Source organism: Sinohyriopsis cumingii, chromosome 8 (assembly GCF_028554795.1).
Source record: "Sinohyriopsis cumingii isolate HCF-2022 chromosome 8, ASM2855479v2, whole genome shotgun sequence".
Classification (NCBI taxonomy): domain Eukaryota; kingdom Metazoa; phylum Mollusca; class Bivalvia; order Unionida; family Unionidae; genus Sinohyriopsis; species Sinohyriopsis cumingii.
The window spans coordinates 69,096,757-69,102,756 of record NC_142968.1 but is presented as its reverse complement, the minus strand read 5'-3'; positions in this window follow the sequence as shown (position 1 = coordinate 69,102,756).

The following is a 6,000-nucleotide window of genomic DNA, read 5'->3' as shown; positions in this document are numbered from 1 at the left end:
TATTTAGACTGATAAAAATTTATCAACTGATATCAAACGTGTCAAAATCGTTCTTTGCGATTGGTATGACTTATTCGCCCATATGGAAAACTTTCGTATAGGTCAGATGTAGGCACACGGAAAGACAGATAAAGACGTGCTTAATAAGATACATACACATATTTTATAATTATGTACAGCTTTAATTCTATGCTTCAGATCTATAGTATTAGCATGGACGTATGTGCTACCATCGCAGAACGGGAACGGTATATGAACGTAGCAAGGATATGAAGATCAGTAAAGTCGAACCCAATATTCAGTAAAAAGTACACTTTTTTGTATTCTGCATGTTCACACATGTCTGTTGGCACAGATCGAGTTAGACAGATGAGAAACCTATATATTAATATGAAATTTGTCAAAATCGGTGTTTATTTACTATTGGTATGACTTATTCGTGTATATCGAAACCGTTCGTAGAGGAAGGCATTGGGCGCACGAACATACATTATGAAGACGTACTTAATAAGAAGATACATAAACATATTATTTACTGTTGTACAGCTTTAATTATATGCTTCAAATCTATAGTATTAGCATCCAAGTAGGTGCTACCATCCCTAAACGGGAAGGATGGAAGCATCAAGGATACGAAGATCGGTAAAGTCGCAAGCGACAATGAGTCGCAAATAGCAACTTTTTTATTATTCATTTTCACACATTTTTTTTAATTATTTTTTTTTTTTTTTTTTGCACAGATCGATTTAAACTGATGAGAAACCTATAAATTGATATCATATATGTCGAAATCGGTGGTTGTTTACGATTGGTACAACTTATTTACCTATATGGAACATGTTCGTGTAGGAAGGCATTTTGGCGCACGGAAAGACAAATGAAGACGTATTTAATAAGATATATAAACATGTTATGCTGTTGTTTAGTTTTAATTTTATGCTTCAAATCAGTAGTCAGCATCGAAGTATGTTGTAAACTCCCCCTCCCCTTAGTATGCAACTGCAAGCACACTTTGTCAAATGCTAAAAGGCACTAACTTTCTTGAAAATTATAATAATCAAAAAAAATTCCGGATTCGTATATTATAACGTTATAATGCGCTTTCATTTTCCGTCAGGTGGGTCTCCAGGTCGAGTTGTTATGAACAACAGGAAACAGTATCGTACATTCTTTGCTAAGCGATCGCTCAGGTGGTGCAGTGTCTGTACAGAGCGTCCGCCTTGGATGCGAGAGGTCGCGGATTCAAACCCCTGCCGAATCACACTAAAGACATAAAAATGGTACTAGCAGCTGCCTCTTTTGGCGCCCATCATTAAGATATTGGTGTGAGGATAATGTGACTGGGTGGGACAAAATGCTGTATGTTTGTGGCATGATGCCACATTGCTAGACATCATTATAAACTGTCACAATGCAGACATGGTAGCGATATGATTGCATTTTTTTTTAAAGCTACGTTAAAAATTACACACACACACACACACACACACACTTTGCTTAGTTATTTGCTATTTGAAGAGATGGAATATTGTTCATATTTCAACCGCTTTTTATTAATGATCATCGATGTGACCAACATATACGATAATAATACTCCCGATGATGATGATGATGGTTGTTGTTCTGATTTCTGTATTACTACTGCTCCATGGGTATATTATATATCGAACTTGAAAACAGAAGCACTACAAGCAATAAAGCAGCTTTGAAAACAAATCGCACTTAATCGATATCAATATATATTGACATCAAAATGAACGTCAAATGCTCTGTGCAACTGTATCGAAATGAACTATTACATGCTGGGTTTTTTTTCTTTTTTTTTTTGGGACAGTTTTAGACCGAAAAAAGTAGTACTTCAAGGCTCTGTCTATGGTATAAATATGTTCATGTACACTTTTCCATTGTAACTTTAAGTGTATAGACTGCAAATACGATGAAGCACAAATCGAGGACGTCGAGTGTTAGCATTGGAACAATGTTACTACTTCGGTCGAGAAGGATAACGACCTATATATGTATTCCTGCCCACTACCATGTAGGATGTATCAAACTGTATATTACTCAAGCGCTCTTTGTCGAGCGTGCTGGTGTGTGTGTACAAAAACAAATGGAATATAATAACTTTAACTGAAATATATACAATTAAATTCTATATAAAAGTGATGCGGCACCTGGGAGTAAAGCAAAAATGGAAGAAACAAATTTCCGGATCGCTACTATCAACAGCAATGGGATAGACAAAGCGAAAGCAGACAAAGTAGCCAAAGAAACAAACTTTGGTGTAATAATGATACAAGAAACACACTATAGAATTAAGCCAGAGTTCGAAATTTTAGTAGAAGACAAACTTAACGCAATAAAGATATGCAACAATTTTGCAAATAATGATATTAGAGTTGGTTGCAACAATAATATTTTTAAAAAGCTGGGAAAGGTTTGAGGAGGGGGAATTTTTTAAGGGACGGTTGCTACGTGTTAAAATGTTTAATTGGCATATTATAAATGTGTACATGCCAGCTAATAGAAATAAGAAACTAATTTTAAAGAAAACTTATACACCTACCTACAACAATATTCGATGGAAAATCTAATCATAGGGGGAGATTTCAACTGGGTAACTATAAATTAAACCAGTCTAGCAGGATTGATAAATTTTACGGAAATTTTTATGATCCATTAATATATATTAATACTGCAATAACCAACCAAAAGCTATCAGGCCATTTCATGCTCACTATTGACCTAAAAATGAAAAAAATAGAAAAATGTGGGTCAGGACTATGGAAACTAAATAATAAGATTTTAAATGACAAAGAATATGTCGAAATAATAATTAAAAAAAGAAATTGAAACCGTCAAAAATGAAGAAAATATTAATATAATAATTGATTGGGATGTTTTAAAAAACAAAATAAAAGGAATAAATATTCAGTACTCAAATAGAGGGCGGAATAACCCCAGAAAAAAAAGACAAACACGAACTCAAATTAGAACTAAGCAAAACAACAAACGACGATGGAGAAAGAAAAAAAAAACGATTGACAGACAAAATTAAAATCGTTGAAGAAGACGAAAATCAGGGGAGAATAATAAGGGCGGGAAAATTTACAGAGATCTACAACGAGGCAAAAAACGTATATAAGCGAGAAGAATTTAGAAAAGGGGGTGATACAATTTTAAACAATATCAAAATAAACAATGTAACCCATACTGTAAAAGAAGATATCCTAAATAATATTTCCAAATATTATAAAGAACTATACACCACACACCACACAGAACATATACTTCAGCACAATCGACAGCTACTTAAAAAATGTCGACTGTGAGATGACATCAGCAGTACATAGAGACCAATGTGATGATGTCATCTCAGATGAAGAAATCACAAAAAGTATATCAACACTCACAAAAGTCACCAGGGAAAGATGGACTCATCGTGGAATTCTACCAAAAGTTCCACGGTGACCTGACGCCGATCTTAAACGCTTTGTATAATAATATAGTTTTAAGTAAAAATAAAATGACTAAATCTATGAGGGAGGGAGTTATCACAATTATATACAAAGGGAAAGGGAATAGAGACGAGATTAAAAACTGGAGGCCTATATCACTTTTAAACACGGACTATAAGATTTTAAGTAGGATTTTAACAAATACAGTAAAGGGTAGGATAAACAAGATAATTAATGTAAATCAAACTTGTGGGGGAGGGATATACAAAACAATATTTTAAACATTAAAACTATAATTAACTACATAAATGAAACTGGTATGATGAGTGCTATGGTACTCTTCGACCAGGAGAAAGCTTTCGACTGATTTGAACAAAACTGTATAAAGAATGTTTTTAAAAAATTTGGTTTCGGACCCAATTTCCAAAATGGACCAAAATCCTACACACTGGGATAATTAAACGGGAAATGCACGAAAGAATTTGAAATACAACGATCAGTGATACAAGGATGTCCACTATCAATGCTAGAATACGTAATGGCAATATAAATCCTACGTCACACGATAAGAAACAACCCAGATGTGCAAGCAGGGGCGTATTAACCATTAAGCAGACTAAGCACGTGCATAGGACACCAGGGCCAAAGGGGGCACCACAAAGTTGAGAAAAGGGTGAAAAGAAAGAAAGAAAAAAGAATGAAGATTTGTAAAAAAAAAAACTGATACAACTAGTGCAAATTGATCATGATGTTCTGTTTCTTGATCATGGTACACCCTAGGGTTATCTTCTCAGGTGTACGTGGAAAAGAGGGGCGCGCCAAGATTTGTCAGTGCTTAGGGCACCAGTGAACCTTAATCCGCCCCTGATTATACAAGGCATACAAATACCAAACCTAAAAAAGAATTAAAAAATGCTCTAACATGCATATGATTGCAACATCTTTATAAGAGAGGGGAAATGCTATAAGCGTCGGGTTCCAAAATAAACCACAACAAGCACGAAATCTTAAAAATAGTTAACTGGAGGGGCAACCACCCTGGATTATCGCCCCCCCCCCCCCCCACACACACTTACTGAGAGACACTGTAAAGGCTCTAGGGGTTTACTTTGGTAATAAAAAAAAGAAGCTGTAGAAAATTATGAACATATTATCAATAAAATAAGAGAAAATGTGAAAATCTGGCCATGGCGCCATTACCTATCATGGAGCGGGCCCAAGTGGCCAAGACTTATTTATACTCAAATATTAACTACATAATTAAATCCATAGATATGGATAATACAATTTTAAACAAAACAGACAACGAAATAATAGATTATATATGGAATCATAAAATGCATCATGTAAAAAAAGAGACATTATATAGGGCCAAAAGTAGAGGGGGCTTGGGGTTGCCGAGCCCTCTACTACTATAATTAACTAACATAATCAATAGATTAAAAAAAAATGCACTCAGACCCGGCTACAGCGTGAGAAGCACCGTACATCTACTGGTTCGGCTTCACCTTGAGAAACCGACCAGAGATATACAAAAATAACAAATTAATATAAAAAAATCGAAGTGCCACGCAAACATATGAGAACTAATTTTAAAATATAGAGACAAAACAGATTTATGCAAAATTTAATAAGTAAAAGTCACGCTTGGATTAGGGAGGAGGTAACCAAAAATATAAAATGTAGAGTAGAGCAGGACAACTGAGGGGGTAAATTGGACAAAAAATTGGAAAAATTGGGGAAAATAAGATCTGTCAAAACACAAAGTATAATTTTTAAATACCTGCACAACACCTGGCTAACAGGCGAAGAAACAATCAAACATCGTATGCTGAGGATAATGCCGAAATGCCCTTTATGTAAAACAGCGAACTTCACCAAACTACATACGATTGTCCAATGTGATAAATCTAAACATAATAGGATAAAGTTAATAATGAAAATTTGCAAAAAATATAAGTATAACAAAAATAACATTTTATTCATAGATTTAGACTACGAAAACAAAATCGTTCTAAAATGTATAGACTATATAGTAACTACGATGATATCCTGTGGACAGGTGATAAAGATTTTTAAATAAGATACGTGGTAAAAATAAGAATATTAACCACAACAAGAACTCAGTACGTCTTACGACGAATAGATACTTACCGTCAGGTTGATATAACGCAATTGATGTTGGAATTGGGGGAGAGAGGGGGAGGGAGGAATAGGTATTACAGACCGAAGGGTCGCGTAGCGCAATTGCGAGCTGATGCCATACCCATACCCCCTCCTCGCACCCCACAACAGCCATATTCCAAAGAAAATTTCAAATTCTATTTCAAATATTTCAAAGAAACCCATATAACTTTTTTTTTTAAAAGAGAAAAGGGAAGAAAGGAAGAAAGAAAAAAATAAAAGAATTTTGTAATTTAATTTTTTTTCTTCTTTCTCTGAAAGAAAATTCTAAAGACATATATAGGAAGGGATACAGGGAAAATATAAGGGGGAAGTAAATGGCGATGACATCATGGGGCTAAGTCACAGGGCTCAGTGA